Below are 18,230 nucleotides of genomic sequence, written 5' to 3'. Positions count from 1 at the left end.
GAGCTTAAACGCATGCCTTTCGGCTACCGGTCATAGTGGCTTGGCTGTCTTGCCAAGTCACAACATATTGTCTTCATGATAAAATTCTACAGTATTTTGACACTACTGTTCACAATGTTTTCAAATGCAGTTTTCTTCTATCGTGTGCAAGGTTTCTTCTGTTTACTGATTAATGGACGGTCTAAGTATGAACCAGTATGCAACAGAGCCCAGGCAAAACAAATTATTAAATGTAATGAGAAGAAAATTTTTAGTTGAGTTCAGCTGCATAGTGTATAAAGTGTCACAACCTGCTATGTGGACATTATATATTTTTCCATCTGTTCCCAATAAACAAATGACTACTCTACTCTTTAAGTGCTGAGACTCCGGATCCATTAGTGCTTTACATGGAGTGATACGTAAAATGTCTGAGTCTCTTCTTGTTAGCACTACAGCACCACAAACTATACAGCTGCTAGATCTGTTGAGCAAGGAAGCCATTGGGAAAGGAAACATTGATAAAGAAAATTATGTACATAGAGGAGTCACTTAGTGACACACAAGCACAATGGAAAAGACTGCTAAAATATTAAGCTTTCAGACTGAGTCCACCTTCTGAAATAAAAAACAGGCACACTACCACAACTCACAAACCCATGGCCACTGTCTCCAGGTGCAGGGACATGACTGCAACTGTGTCTGATGTGCGTGGATGGTGAGGATTAGGGGAAGGCACAGACTGGGCAGGAGGAGGGATTGCAAGGAAAGGTTGGGGAAAGACACTTGGCTACCTGTAGGAGAGTACAGGAATGTGCTGGGGACAGGATAGGGCTGCTAGGTGTAGTGTTTTGTGGCTGTGATTCATCAGGGGTGGGGGAGAGTGAGAGGGAAGGGTATGGAGAGAAATAGGGAAGGGGAAAAGACTGGAAGCTGAATTGGTGGATTAGTAAGCATGTGCAGTATTGGAGTGGAAGCGTGGAAGTTAATGGCTAGGTTTAGGACAGGGACTACTGGAGACTGAGGCCATGGAGTTTACGTGTCAAAGGGATATGTTTTAGGGGGAGGTTATGCTCCACAGGTCCAAAAAGCTGGAGTAGGTGGAAATAATTCAGATGGTGCCAGCTGTGAAGTAGTCATTAAAGTAAAGCGCATCATACTGAGCAGAATACTCAGCAACTAAGTGATCCAGCTGCACATCAGCCACTGATTGGCGGTGGCCATTCATGCAGACAGCTTGGTAGTTTCACACCCATGCAGATAGCTGCAGAGTGGTTGCAGCATAGTTTGTAGATGACATGGCTGCTTTTACAAGTAGTCCTTTCTTTTATGATGCATAAGATGCCTGTGACAGGACTGAAGTAGGTTGTAGTAGGAGGATTTTTTGGATAGGTTTTGCATTTAGGTCTATTGCAGGGATATGATCCTTGATGCAAGGGTTTGGGACAAGGGACAGAGTAGCGATGGGCAGAGATATTGCGTAGGGTTGGCGGGCAGCAGGATACCACTGTAGAAGGGGTGGTGAGTATAGTAGGTAGGATATTTCTCCTTTCCAGTCATGGCTAGAGGTATTCAGAACACTGGCGGAGAATGTGATTGACTTGCTCCAGCCCTTAATGGTATTGAGCCTCAAGGATAGCTCTCCATTATGGCCAGACAGTGGATATTTTTTTCTTCATAATTACAGTCTATTACCTGAAAAACTAAAATAGGGCACACAAATCACATTTCCTTCAATAGCAATATATTTATTAACTATGTATTTCTAGTACTTAATTCTTTTAGTACAACAACTATGCAAATAAAAAAACTACAAAAAATCTCTTAATGAGTTACCCAACTACTAATACTACTTTAAACCCTACTGAATCTGTTGTCTGTTAGTTAATTTATTTTGGAGTTGCGTAAGTTGTAGATGGTTATTTCTGCTATGGGATCCATCCTCATATACAGTGGATAAGTGAGAGATGTTAGGTAAGTGGAGAGACAACGTATGGGAGATCTGTTTCTGGGTGAGTTTGAGAGATCAATTTCGGTCTGTGAAGGCCTCAGTGAGATTCTTGGCATATTTGGAGAGTGACTGTATGACACTAAAGATGTGATGACCATTGGTACTGAAGCTGTATGGAAGGGACTTCTTGATATGAAATGGATGTCAGCTGTCAGAATGGAGGTATTGTTTGTGGTTGACACATCTGATGGACACAGAGGTACTGATGTATCCTTTAGGTGAAGGTCGACATCAAGGAAGTTGGCATGTTGCATTGAGGAGGACCAGGTGAAATGACTGGAGAGGTGGTGTTGAGATTCTGGAAGCATGTGAACAGGGTTTTTTCACCCTTGGTCCAGATCACAAAAATGTCATCAGTTAATCTGGACCAGGTGATTGTTTTTAGATTCTGGGTGGTTAGGAAGAACTCCCCTTGATAGCCTGTGAATAGCTTGGCATAGGATGCTTACTTGCGGTTGCCCATTACTGTACAATAGGTTCATTTGTAGTTGATCTCTTCAAAGGAGTAATTATTGTGGGTGAGAATAAAATTGTTCACAGTGACCGGAGAGCTGATTGTAGGTTTGGAGTTGGTTTGGCATTGGTAAAGTTAAATGCTTAATGGTAGCAGGGCCATTTCAATTGGGGACGTTAGTGTAGAAGGAGGTGGCATTGTTGGAGATGAGCTGGGCTCTGAGTGGTAAAGGAAAAGGAACTGTGCAGAGTCGGCAGTGGATGTGGTTAGTGTCTTATATTAGAGGGTAGGTTACAGGTTATAGGCTGCATGTAGTGCTGCGCAAGAGGAGAGGTGCCCTCAGTGTGGTTGTAGGGCATCCTGAGAGGTTGGGTTTATGGACTTCAGAAAGCAGTGTGGGGAGTGGTGGTGTTGAGGAGAGAGACAGACTCAAGGGAGAGCCTCTGGGATGGACTTGAGGATATGAGGAGGGACTAGTGATCATGCTGGATTTCTGGAATAGACTCTTTGTGACAGGGTTTTTAGGTGTGTATATCAGACAGCTGGTGGAACCCCTCTGCTAGGTAATCCCTGCAGTTCATAACTAGAGAGGTGGAGCTTTTGTTGGCTGGTAGGATCATAAGCTTGCGATCGGATTTTAAGTGATGGAGTGAGGTTCTTGCTGTGGATATAATGTTGGTTTCCTTGATGAAGGATATGGCAAATGTTGCCTCACCATGCTCATACTGATAAAGACTTGATGTACTACACTACTGACCATTAAAATTGCTACAGACACGAAATTTATTTGACAGGAAGAAGATGATGTGATATGCAAATGATTAGCTTTTCAGAGCATTCACACAAGGTTGGTGCCAGTGCCGACACCTACAATGTGTTGACATGAGGAAAGTTTCCAACCAGTTTCTCATACACAAACAGCAATTGATTGGTGTTGCCTGGTGAAACGTTGTTGTGATACCTCGTGTAAGGAGGAGACATGCATACCATCACGTTTCTGACTTTGATAAATGTTGGATTGTAGCCTATTGCGATTGCGGTTCATCGTATCATGACATTGCTGCTCGCGTTGGTCAAGATCCAATGACTGTTAGCAGAATATGGAGTCGGTGGGGTTCAGGAGGGTAATACAAAATGCCGTGCTGGATCCCAGTGTCCTTGTATTATTAGCAGTCGAGATGACAGGTATCTGATCTGCATGGCTGTAACGGATCATGCAGCCATGTCTCGATCCCAGAGTCAATAGATGGGGACGTTTGCAAGACAACAACCATTTGCACGATCATTTTGATGATGTTTGCATCAGCATGGACTACCAGCTCGGAGACTGTGGCTGCAATTACCCTTGACGCTGCATCACAGACAGGAGTGCCTGTGATGGTGTACTCAACGACAAACCTGGGTGCACGAATGGAAAAACGTCATTTTCTCGGACAAATCCAGGTTCTGTTTACAGCATCATGATGTTTTCATCCATGTTTGGCGACATCGCGGTGAACGCACATTGGAAGTGTGTATTCATCATAGCCCTACTAGCGTATCACCAGGCGTGATGGTATGGGGTGCCATTGGTTACATGTCTCAGTCACCTCTTGTTCGCATTGAAGGCACTTTGAACAGTGGATGTTACATTTCAGATGTGTTGCGACCCATGGCTCTACCCTCCATTCGATCCCTGCGAAACCCTACATTTCAGCAGGATGATGTACGACCGCATGTTGCAGGTCCTGTACAGGCCTTTCTGGATACTGAAAATGTTCGACTGCTGCCCTGGCCAGCACATTCTCCAGATCTCTCACCAATTGAAAACGTCTGGTCAATGGTGGCTGAGGAACTTGCTCGTCACAATACGCCAGTCACTACTCTTGATGAACTGTGGTATCATGTTGAAGCTGCATGGGCAGCTGTACCTGTACATGCCATCTAAACTCTGTTAGACTGAATGCCCAGGCATATCAAGGCCATTATTACGGCCAGAGGTGGTTGTTCTGGGTGATGATTTCTGAGGATCTATGCACCCAACTGCGTGAAAATGTAATCACATGTCAGTTCTAGTATAATATATTTGTCCAATGAATACCCGTTAATCATCTGCATTTCTTCTTGGTGCAGCAATTTTAATGGCCAGTAGTGTAGATATTTCAGTTTCATAGTGAGTGTGGGCCCTATATGCTTGCCATGCCAAAGTTAACATTAAAATAATATGTTACAGCAAGATGTGCAGTCAAGTTAGTCATATTTTAGAAGCATTTCAGCAGTGTAGTTTGACATTTTCTTCAGTTTTATAATTTAAAAAATGTAATAAGATTAATCTTTGGTGTGCAGTCATAAACAATGAGTGACTGAGAAAGCACTGGAGCAGCAGAGACTACAGTGTTCAATAGTTCCTCAGTTGCACCTGTTTACTTGGAGCCTCAGATACAATTTACACATCATCACAGCAAATGATAACTGGAGACTATTATTCTCATAAAAAATGCTAAGTGTTAGTGAGGTAAACTGCTGCGTACAAGTAAAAAAGGTAAATGTGGGAAACAAAATAACTGCCAAATATTAAAACCAGCCTGCTGAAAAAACAATGTTGTTTATGATATTTAACATATTCCTACAGGATAGTGTATCATGAGGAATGCAGAGAGTAAGGGCACTGTGAGATATATTTCACAAGGAACTCCTGTTAGTAAAGGTTAAGGTACATCTGCTTCTGTTTATGTTTTAACAACCCAACAGGACCATTATACAAGTGTAGGATCCTCATTTGAGGATATGTCAAAGGGCTGTCATCTGAACTATAGAACTGTTCCAAAATGATGTGATAAGAAGGATGTAGCACTACACCCTAAATGACTTCATCATGTTAGAAAATATGAGAAGAATCTAAGATGGTGTTTTGGTATGTCTGGTAAAAGATTGAGAAAAAATGTTTGTTTTATAAACAACTCACTTTACTTCTGCACTTACTTTCCTTTGATGGATATACACTTGGTCCAGTGATCCTCCAGCTTTTTCATTCCATAATAAAAATATGTTTTGTCAAAATCTACAAATTACTCATTGACGACAACTATCACTTCTTCAGTTGACAACAATTTCTTCCTAGCAAGCCAAAGTTGCAAGTTAAGGAATAGGAAGAAGTCACTTGAGGCTAACTCTAGTGAACAGGGTGGATGAGGAACTATGTCAAAGCCCAATTCATGCATTTGTGCCATCGTTACCACTGATGTGTTGGATGGTGCATTATCCTGGTTAAACACCACTAATATGCATGCCAACCTTGCTTTTTTTAATTTTTTTTTCAGCTTCTACAAGACTCAAATGGTCCAACAATGAATCATAACACAGTCTAGTTATGGTAACGCCTTTTTCCAATCAATCTATAAGGATTATTCCTTAGGAATCCCATAAAACAGTGGCGATCATCATACAGGCTGTCAAAATTGTCTTTGCCTTTTTTGACACACTTTCACCAGACTTCATTCATTGTTTTGACTCTGGTGTGTAGTGTGGGATCCAGGTTACATAAACAGTCACAAATCAACGCAAAAAGTCTTGCAGACATTACCAGACTTTGCGTTGAGATGTTGTGCCAAATGCAATTTTGCTCAACTGTGAACAATTGAAGATTCCACTTCGCTCACAGCTTCTTCATAGGCAATTCTCTGTACAGAACATTATGCACTTGCTCAGTTGAGATGCCTAAAAGCTCAGAAAGCTTACATATTTTTAGTTGTTGTTCTTGCATTACCATATAATGGATTTTATCAATGTCTTCCTTTGTTGCGACCTCCATTAGACGGCAGGAGCGTACTTCATATTCAGTGCTTATTCGACCACATTTAAAATCATTAATCCAAAATTAAATTGTCTCTTATGATGGTGCAGAAACTACATGACTTCATCAAATCCCATTTTGATTTGTGTGGCAGTCCATCTCGTCAAATGGAAGTGTTTGGTAACAGAACAAAACTCAGTGTTCTCCATTTTTAATTATAGTCGACACACTGACCAATTTAGACAGATGTCAACAATGTACTGCACACTACACATTGTTGAATTTCTTTATACAATCCTTGGAATAATAAGGCTTATCAGTCATGAAAGCTCAACAAAAATGTTTCATTCTTTCATGGAGATTTACCTGTCTTATCAGCAGACCCTCGTACTTAGTAGTTATTCATCACATATATGACCACAATGAAAAGGAACAATTTACAGTGTTACTTAATCAGGTTTACATAATATCTACTGTGATGGTGTTAGGGATTGTGACTTTCATGTAGTAAGCTTTTTTCTGAAATTAGTTATTTTCAACATTAAGTGTATAATTTAATTTAAATTGCTAGTTACTTTTCAGATATATGTTTGATGTCTCCTCAGGCAATGACAGGCTGTTAATTTTTTTATTTATTTCAATCACAAATGCTCCTTCAGTTTTTAGTCTCTTGACTTACCAACTTCATATATCCTGGACTCTGAGAAATGAGAAATATGTTTTTAACTCTTGTACCTCCTACTTTCTCTTCTAGTGCATGTTATGATTAATTTTAATGCTATGAAGAAGGAAATTTCATAAAGTGTTTCAAGTGTGCATTTCAGAAAGCTGTACAATCATTTTATCCAATATTCAGCTGAGTTGATAATGTCAGAAATTTCCAGAAAACCTAAGATAATCTTAGGCCAGTTTAAAAATCTGAAACTTATAACAAGGCCTTATTCAGCAATATTTGGTTCATTTTATCTCCATTTCAGCCTTGTCACTTAATAAAAATTTATATGTCTGTATGGCATGTTTAAGTTAACAACAGAAAGGTATTGCAACACCAAATTCATATTTCTCTTCTCTTCTAAGGTGGTTCTAGTTTGTAAATAGGTATTCATTTCTAGAATAGGAGGAGAAGAAACAATTTAAGTTTATATTGACACTTGATATACTTGTTGTTCTGGTGTAAGTGGTGAAATAGTTTTATGGCAGCATATTTCAAATGTTTCTGAGCTATTGAAAGCTTTAGCTGTCAGTAATAAAGTTGTACTGTTTCCTGTGGTGATGAAGATCTGAGTATTAATATCCATTTCAAACAGTGATGGATTACTTAAGACAGATGTCATTAGTGAATATATGTTATGAAGAGATACCAACAAAATGACAGTTTGTGATCATGATGTATTATATTCACCATTTGCATTAAAGTAATAAACACTTTTATTCTTAAGATATAATTCTGTGTGACATGAGTGCAAAAAATGTAAGATTATTTATTAAAACACGTGGCCCATTGCTTTGTAAATTTGGAAACAGTAGACACTACCTGACAAAAAGTGTAAAGCACCCAGAATGGGAGAAAGAAACAAAATGATACTTCATGGATCGATACAGTATGTGCCATTATTTCATATATTACAATATGAGTTTAAATTGATATAGAACTTGGCAGTATGAGCTCACTAATCAGTATGATGTTATATCTCTTCTGCCCTGCATGTATGACTATGTTTAGAACAGTGCATAAAACATGTTATATCCTCTCCTCGGGAGGGCTGGACAACAGTTTAACTGTCCCTTTGGTATCGTTGATACTGGAACTGGTATGGAAATGATGTCCAAGCTGATCCCACAGTTGTTCGTTGGGGAGAGATCTGGAATCTTGCTGCCCTAAAGAGTAGCCTACCTCAACATCATGCAGACAGTTCATAGAGACATGTTCCATGTGTGAGTGATGAGTGTCGTGTTGAAAACTGGCACCACAATAGTGTTGCCTGATAAGTAACATATGAAGAGGCAGTAAGTTCTTGATGAAATATTGTGACATCAGAAGTCCCTCACTGACTACCAGCTGTAACCAGAAGTCATAACTAATGGCTCTCCATACTGTGATGCCAGGAATAACACTGCTGTGGCTCTATAAAACATCAAAAGAAAGTGACCTCTCTCCAGGTTGCCACCATACTCATCTAGGTTAGTGCAGAACCACAATTCATTGTTGAACACAATGCAATGCCATTCATCAGTCCTCCAGTCTTGCTGTGCACAGCATCATTCCAAATGCAGCTGTTTGTGTTGTGATGTTTACTGATAGCCTAAAACTGGGACAGTAATTGCCTAATCCAGCTGCTACTAGTCTCTGATCAATGATGCAGGATAACACAGGATGTTGTAGGTAGGCTCTTGTTTGTTCTCAAATGGAAGATGCAAATGTGACAGGGTTATGAAGTGCTTCATGTACGATATGGTGATACTCCTTTGTGGTGGTCACATGTGGTTGACAGGAATCTTGATGATGAGTACACTTTCCCTTACACTCCCATGTAGTCCAACAATGGCCCATTGACACATCCAAATGCCCCACAAATCTGGACAATGTTCAGCTTACTGAGCTGGCTGGATGAGAACGCACAATGCGATCACATTCTAACTCTGTCAGGTGTTAATAATTCTGTCTTATGTAAATGGCATCTCCATGTCCTTCACAGGAAGAACTAAACATCTGATGCTGTTCACTCCCCATACATGTCCTAGCAGCCTAGGTAACAACACTAAATGTGACAAAAGTAATGCACTATGTTGCCCTTTCTGCCTGTTGCAGAGAACTACAACTCTAATCACTTACATACTTGCCAATGGTGTTTGCACATATGAAATTACATTAACATTTGACCATATTCTCTGGGTGCTTCACTTTTGTTTTATCAGACTGGGTATTTGGTCGACTGCCACTTGATTTATTTCAAGCTGAATTGAGATCTGTGGTACTGTGGTCACATCACTGGATTCATATTTAGTAGAGGTGCAGTTCATATGCCAGCCATTCTAACCTAGTTTAGGCTTATCTAACTTACTTTCAGGGTCTGTCGAGATAGTCCTTTCAGTGAGGCAAATGCTCATTCCTCCTTTCTTTTTGTCCTGCCTAGCATGCATATCCAGTGACTTTTATGTTGTTAGACATTAAACTATAGTGATCTTTTTTAGTTGTTGCTGTTTTCTGTTGTATTATTAGAACCTGCAAAATAAATCATCTTGCTTGGAACTGCAATGTTACCATTCACAGCCTAGTTTATAAATTTAATATCTGGAAACAATGTTATTGTGGTCTTACAATGAAATATCCATAATGCAATTCAGTAGCAATTCTCTGGCAAATTATTTCTACATAGTTTGTCAGGGAAGAAGTAACAGAAACTAAACATCATTCAGGTAGCTGTCTGACTGGAAATAGTCACTATGATTCACAGTAAAATCAAGAAGAAAGATGATTTAAAAGTGTATTAAGCCTCAAATATTGTCTACCATAATCATTACTCTCTTTATCAGTCTCCTGTTTAGTGAAATAGAGCTCAAAAACTGAATGCATGTTTCTATAAATTATCCTCTTTTGGCTTGCATTAGCCGAATTCCTTCCTAAGCTATGCTAGTTTGAATAAACTAGGAAACCTTAATAACCAAAAATTTTTCAAGATTGGATTCTAAATATTGTGAACACCCATTCCTACTTTTGCTTACCAGGTAATAGGAGAACCTGTTTGAAAATGGAATAGCACATTTTCAGTTAGCTTTTGTTAGTGGATTTAAATAAAAAATAAGACAAAACCTTAGAATTTATTGGAAAATTAATACATGGTTCCATAATCAGAGGAGCTTATTTATGTCAACACTACGTAAAACAAATTTAAGAGCTAGTTATTCAGACAGAAATAACATGTGTACCATCTCCATTGACTATTCACTGCATCACAAAATTTATGATTCCAGTTGAAACACAAATAGCACATAAGCCATTGTTCTCCACTGAAATTAACGGAAAACTTCTTATGGAAAACTGCACAGATAGCATCCATAGAATCGTCATCAAGGTCCAGATTGTTATCATCTTTGATGTCTACTTGTGAAGGTTCGTTAGCCACATCATTGTCAGAACTAAAGATTTTATACTTTCTTTTAAATTTCCTCTTAGTGTTGGTGGTCTGGTACCGAGCGCCATGGGCTTAGAACCCATGCCAGATGGCATTTAACTCGATGACCACTAGAGGTCTCTGCAGCAGTTGCACCGTAAGCTGTGGCTGTGCGTGTTCCTGGCCAGACTCTAACATGAGTGCACCACTGTGGAGCCCATGGTCCCAGCAGCCAATAGCAACATAACCTGTTGTGTATTTAGGTGGCTTCCTTTCACTCTGTGAGGCAGGCTGGTATTCGGCTTGAGTCAGTTGATATCTTGCTTACAGACATCATGTTAATGTTGTGTGTGCTTACTTCCCATTTACGTGTGGGCATTGCTTTGATTTTGTGAGTTTATCTCTTGTGACCACATTGCTTACTACTTTGTTCTTGATCTTGGTGTCTTGCTTGGTTGTCTGTCATCGTGTTTGTCCTTCCATTCCCATTCATATATCTTCTCTGTTCACGGGCCACTCCCATTCCGTCCTGCCGCGTTTTGTTAGCTGCAACCCCGCAACCGTTCCTGTCACAGTACAACAGGTGGCATTACTCTTTCATGTTGCTCCATATCTTGAAGCCTCATTTGAACTGTTTGTGCCTTTAGAAGCATAAAAGGTTTCCAACTTTTTCTTATAAGAAAAACTAGTCAACACCATACTCTCAGAACCTTTCATTTTTGAGACACTGGTTGAAATTTTGGTACAGCTTTTACATCCTTGGGAAAGTTTATAGGATATAGTGATGGCATCAGATGTGGAATGTGAGATAATTTGAGGTTGATCTTCACCAATAGACTGAACCTGGCTGTCAGTGCAATGTGATACAGGCCTAAGTCCTAGATCAACTGTGACTGTATTTGCAAGTAGTTAAGGCCCACATTGATCTTCAGAAATAGGCTTTGGTTGGTTATCATTCAGTTCATAATTACAGTCAGATTCAGTAAATACTGAGTCATTACAAGGACAGATACCATTTCCATGAAAACCACTCAGTGCATTAATCACGATTGCTGGTCTAACGTATGCTTTGCCCATGAGTTCAGCTTGTTCACACTGTGTCACAACTCTACTCAATTTATAGTAAATCCACCTCCCAATTTCTTGAATATAAAGTTTTAAATGGCTTCATGGAAGCAATATCTAGAAGCTGCATCCTATCCATGCTATGAGGTGTATTGCAGACATGGGCAAAATATTGGAGTGACATACTAGCTGGCACCTGACATACCGGTGGTCAGATATCCCCTCTCTGCCAATGACTGTTTGTAAATTGTCAATTTTCCTTTCACACAAATAAGTTTCACATTTTTGCTTTGGACAGTTGTGATTTCAGTTTTATGTACGTTAAATGTTCTGGTAGGGTTGAACTTGATTTTAGCAACTTTGCTTTTAGAATACAGAAAAATGGCTTCACATTGTCTTGAGTAAAGCCCAAGTTTCTAGCTCTTGTCAATGATTGTGGTGTTCCTGCTTTTAATTGGGAACAACTTCTGCCAAAAAATAAGTTCATCTACTTTTAATCTGCCATATTTGCTGGTTTAGAAGAGAGGTGAGGCAGATTGTTCTTTAAGGCAAGCTCAAACACGATCTGCTTTAAGTCCTTACATGTCAAACCAAAAACATCCTTTTCCACTTCTGTATAGTACTAGATCAGATCTTTCTCTGCCTCACATGTCAGCACACGTTTCCTTCCAAGTGTCTGCCCCCATTAACTGAGTGGTCAGCACAGCGAAATTGCATTAAGAAGGGCCTTGGTTTGATTCCCAGCTGGCACAAAAGATTTTTCTCCTTTCAGGGACTGGGTGTTATGTTGTCCTCATCATCATTTCATTCCCATCCCCAACGTACAAGTCGCCCAATGTGGTGTTGAATGCAATAAATACTTGCCCTCGGCAGCCGAACTTCCCCGAACGGCGGACACCTCTCCCACAATGCTTTATACTAATTTTCATTTTTCGTTGCAGGTTTCTGTGTTACAACCGTAGTTTCCTTTTCAGTTTGTCCTTTTGCACATCTTTCAATGTACTCTCATATTGTTGATCTGGGTACTTCATACATCTTAAATGCTCTCAACATTCCCATTTCATTTTTTCTGGACAGTCAGACAGAAGTAACTATGAGATTGATTGGTTAAAAAATTAAAACAATTCATTCTCATATCGCCTAGTGGTAGTATCAGTAGCCATTTGATGGGTGATTTTGGGAACACAGTTCATTCAACACAAATATACTCATGACATCTCTTCAAAACACCTTTCCTGATTTTTAATAATATGACTGGAATCCTTATGTAATATACTTTCCAGTGGTTTAAACAAAATGTAAACACTTACATAGTCATTTCCTTGATTTATTGCAGTCAGTAAAAGTGTTGGTCACAGCCTCAAACATTATAGATGCCATACTGTTTCCTCCATCACTCTTAGGAAGCTCGCAACTAGCACTGGCTATTGCAAGATTGCAGAAACTCAAATTTATCACAGAAAACCAGATTTGACATGAGTAGGAGCTTCAAAATACAAGTAGGTGATAGTGGTGTAGGGGCAATATCATTTAACACCAGACCGTTACAGGTATCTTATTCATAACATTAATTAAACACTACTTTCAGTATTTCATGAAATTATATAAATTGTATGAGATAATTATTTATCCATTATATATGTGTGTGTTGCAGACTAACTAAGTACTCCTAAACAGTGAAAGGCTACACATTGTACAGTAATTCATCCTATAGTTGAAACTCCATACTCAACCTTAACACATAACATAACTTCTCTTTTGACAGACATAGAAATAAAACTGCAAGAAATGGCCTCCACCAATGTAAATTTAAATTTTCAAAATGGCTACAGTATATTCACATATCACTGTTACTGGTAGAGCTATGTATCATTGACTGCTAAATAAAAATTTGTGAAAAATGTATCATCATAATGGATGGAAGGGACTGAAATGAACATTATGCTATAGATTATGTAAACTACCATAAATCAGCAGTTATGGCTAAATGATTATACATCCTGTTTCACTTATAGAATTCATATACTGTGAAGCCTTCACATATTGCAATCAAGACCTTTAAATATTGTAGTACAAATGAAAGACAACTTTGATGTAATCCTATTGAAGAGAATCTCCCTCCACAGTTTGACACATAACTGTATTCAAAACAATGTTCAATCAAAGATAATAACAGATGTTTCACTTTTTTACATAGCTTAATAATTCTATGTCTAATATAGTTTATTAATATTACCAAAAAGATTTCCCACAACCCAGGTGGCGTGCTAATTTTTATTTTCTTATAAAATATATGTGGAAATGTTGATGCAAATAATTGTTGTTCTTTAATCAGTGGAATATCCATGATGGATGCAATAATATTATGAAAAAGATAGTCAGTACTCACCTTATAGTGGAGATGCTTAGCTGAAGTTAGGCACAGCAAAAAGACTGTCAGAAAGTGAGCATTCGGCCGATTAGGCCCTCAATGGAATCAGACAACATACACACACAAACTCATGCACCACATTAAGATGACCTATCAAGTTTCAGACAGGCACAACAGAAAGTCTGTTACACATTACAGCTGTTGGCCAAAGCGTTCTTCAGCAAAGTAAACACATACAACCACTCTCGCACAAGCAAGCACACCACATACACACATGGCCACTACCACCAGCATCTCAGACGAGATTCACATCTATGGTGTACACATACATACTGAAGTGACAAATGAAAATTTGTACTGAGGTCGGGATTCGAACCTGGGTCTGCTCCTCATTATGCAGATGTACTTGCCGCTATGCCACACTGGTACAGTGCTTTTGCACAGCTGCTCACCCAACCCTGGCATGCCTCCCTCCTCAGTCCCAGTTCTGTATCATGCCCCAGCCCATTTAGTATTTCCCCTAAACTAGGAACACCAAGGTGGTTGAGGAGTGAACAGGAATTAGGCTTGAGGAGGGAGGCTTGCAGGGTTGTCCACGCAGTTGGGTAAACTCACTGTGCCGAGGTGGTGAAGTGGTAGCATGTCTGCCTAGTGAGCAAGTGACCTGGGATAGAATCCGAGCCTTGGTACAATCAATTACAATATTTGTAAAGTAGGAAAGAAAATTATGGTTAGGTGACTAATTTTTCAAATGAATCAGTATGTGCAGTGTGGCTCTTAATTGTCATTTTCTTCTGTGCAGTCTACATACCCTAAAACAGCAGATTTTTGGCGGGATTGACGATGGGGAGGGGGGGGGGGCAGGGTGTGGCAGATATTTTTGACTTACAAGAGAGAATCACAACAAGTTCTTAAAATCAAACTTTGAACAGTTTTGATCAGAATATAGCATTTATTAAAAGACTGCAACTGATTTCAGTCAAAAAGTGACCATCTAAAGACCATATACACTGATACATAAATACAATTCAGATATAGAAGGAAATATACCTTGTACCTATTTTATTGTATCTGAAGGTGGTTGCTATTTGACTGAAACTGGTTGAAATTTCTTAGAAAATGTTCGGTTATGATCAAAACGGTTTTAATTTTAAGGTTCTCCATGAAGATCACAGTTCTACTCTCCATTAAAATGTTTTCTAAAATTACATAATGGAAATTCTGTAAAACCTGACCTGACAGACACCTGAAGATAGACATCAATTATCCTATAAAAGGCTACTTATCATGTTTCAGGCAAAAGTATTAAGTGAAAAATGTAGACATGTAGTTCAGTGCCTGTGGATTGTTCCTGTGAGGCTCTATAGCCCAAATGAAACTTATTACAGAGCAGACAGACACATATGTGAAAGGAATGGTAGGAGAACCTAATATGGGGCATAATGGATGTACCCTCTGGTATGTACTTCACAGTATTTTGGGGGGTGAGATTATGGATATAGACATAGATCTCTTTATTTTAAAAGCAGTTGCGCACGTTTAGTCTCGTCCTTTCAGCTGCATTGTGTTTCAAAAAGATATTCCTGAGAAGCTAATTATTCTGAGGTGACAAAAGTCATAGGATACCTCCTAATACTATGTTGGACCTCCTTTTGCCCTGCGTAGTGCAGCAACTCAACATGACATAGAACTCAAGAACTCATAGGAAGTCCCCTGCAGAAATATTGAGCCATGCTGCCTCTATAGCCATCCATAATTGTGAGAATGTTGCCTGTGCAGGACTTTATGCGTGGTCTGACCTCTCAGAGATGTCCTATAAATCTTTGATTGGATTAATGTTGAGGCGTTGGACTGGCCAAATCATTTGCTCAAATTGTCCAGAATGTTCTTCAAACCATTTGTGAACAATTGTGGCCCAATGACATGGTGCATTGTTACCCATAAAAATTCGACCACATATGGCAGAAAATGACCTCCAACTAGCCAAACATAACCATTTACAGTGAATGATCCGTTCAGTTGTACCACAGAACCCAATATATTACATGTAAACACAGCCCACAGAATTATCGAGTCACCTCCAGCTTGCACGGTGCCTTGTTGACAACTTGGATCCATGGTTTCTGTGGGATCTATGCCACACTCAAACACTACCATCAGCCCTTACCAACTGAAACTGGGACTCATCTGATCAGATCATAGTTTTCCAATAATCTGATGTGGTCACAAGCCAAGGACAGGCACTCCAGTTGATGTTATGCTGTTAGCAAAGGCACTCGGGTTGGTTGTCTGTCGCCATAACCCATTAACACCAAATTTTGCTGCACTGTCCTAACAGATAAGTTTGTTGTACATCCCACAAACATTTCTCCAGTTATTTCACGCAGTGTTGCCTGTCTGCTAGCACTGACAACTATAAGCAAACAATGCTGTTCTCGATGGTTAAGTAAATGCCTTGTCACATTCAAGAAGGGCTTGTACTTTGCTGGATTTTGTATGGTTTCATGTGTAAACATCAACACAACCCCAACACAACACATGCCAGATAGACATTGGGGGCATGTTGAGCTGTTGAGGTAAAGGTGAACTGATTTCTATGAACTGCTTACCTGAAAAGGAAGCTTGCATTACATTGCTTCCTGGAGAAGATATATGTCTTTCACATGACAGAAGCAAAGAAATGTGAATTATAGTATGATATGCATATTATACTACATTTCACATTGACAGGGTACTGATAGGGAAGTATTTTATGTCAGAGGGGGGTGCTTTAATTATTGAAACTAGTCATATGTTAAGAAAAATGCTTTGTATTTCTGGTGGTACCTTTTTAATTAAAATCAATATTGCTGTCACTACATGCCAGCAATGATACAATTTCAAAATCTCACATCTTAAACAGTGTGATATTTCATGCAATATGGAACTATAGCCTGTACCCACCATTAACAGTATTTCACTTAGCACCTTGACTTTGAACAAAACTCTGGAGACTATAGCTATACAGGCATGTAAATAATTGGAATTCTGTTTGTTTCATTTGTTTCAATATGTTCTCTCCTCTCTCTTTCTCTCTCTCTCTCTCTCTCTCTCTCTCTCTGTCTCTCTCTCTCTCTTTATTTGTCTCTCTCACAAACACTCAGAGGAGCCCCTTTCCCTTTCTGTCTCGCCTTCCTTACTTTCCTGCAGTTTGGTGGCTTTGCTTGTGTGCTAACAAACAATGTCGGGTTTGATGTTGGCACCAGGTAAAGCCAGTTTGTGAACGGGCCTGTTTATCCAGCTGGAATGTTCTCTGCTTCTGATCAAACCCCCATCCCATCTCTATAGGCTAGCAACAAAAGAGCAGTCTGTGTTATTGCAGCTTGCCATTCCCTAGGCTTATTTGTCATTTTCAAGGTGCTTGGTTGTCATTATAATTTATTCCCTGAAAGTTTCCCGAGATATTTAGAAATTAGTATATGTAAAAATATAAATGTCTTTACTGAACTATTTTTTGTTGGAGGGGTGGGGAGTTTATGACCTTACAATATTGTCTCACTTGGATCTGCAGCAACTAGACTATAAGAGAACGTTTGCCAAAGGTTTGCTACAAAAACTGAAAATCCATTGTTTGTATACTCCGACTTGATTACAGACAAGGAAAATTTCTAAAGATATAAAGCAGCAAAATTTCAAAACTCATTATTGTGGCTAGATTAAAATCTGCATGGTACCATGACACCAGATACCAACAGTAGTTTAAATATAATGTGTGGATTGGAAATTTTTCAAATTTATAACTGGTACATATTACAGGTACTGTGTACAGTATTGTAGAAACTTCAAGAAAGAACTAAGGGGCACAACATAAAGCATATGCATGACAAAGTTGCTGTAACAAGACACATGTATTTTATTATATGACGCCAACCAAAGACATAGTACACAGAAGAGAGATTAATATAAACCTTTCACTTCAGCACTTCCCTTAAATGTTTTTCTTGGTGAATGCAGTACTTAACACATTCCAAATAATGATCTTAAATATTTAAGCTGAACATGTGGCAATGGTTTGGTGGGAATATCTGCAGCTTTCTGATTGCCTGGTTCATGCTCAGTGGCTAGCTAGCCTTCTAGAATTTTCTCACGGATGTAGTGCATATGAACATCAATATGCTTTGACCTCTTGTAAAACTCAGAATTTTTGGCCAGTTTAATAGTTCTTGCATTATCAACAAGAAGAACAGGAACACTCTCCAGTGGTCAAATTTCTTCATAGAGCTTAGATATCCATATAACTTCTCTTGCCCCTTCATTGGCAGCCACATACTCTGATTATGTTGTTGACATTGATATGCAATGTTGCTGCCTACTAGCCCAGGTAACTGCTCCTTCACAAAATCTTGCAACCACTCCACTAACTGAGCATCAGGTTGCTGGATCTCTGGCATAATCAGCATCAGTATATATCTATAACCTTCTGTTTG

This window comes from Schistocerca cancellata, chromosome 4, assembly GCF_023864275.1.
Source record: "Schistocerca cancellata isolate TAMUIC-IGC-003103 chromosome 4, iqSchCanc2.1, whole genome shotgun sequence".
NCBI classification, from domain to species: Eukaryota; Metazoa; Arthropoda; class Insecta; order Orthoptera; family Acrididae; genus Schistocerca; species Schistocerca cancellata.
The sequence above is the reverse complement of the archived record's forward strand: the minus strand, read 5'-3'. Positions refer to the sequence as shown.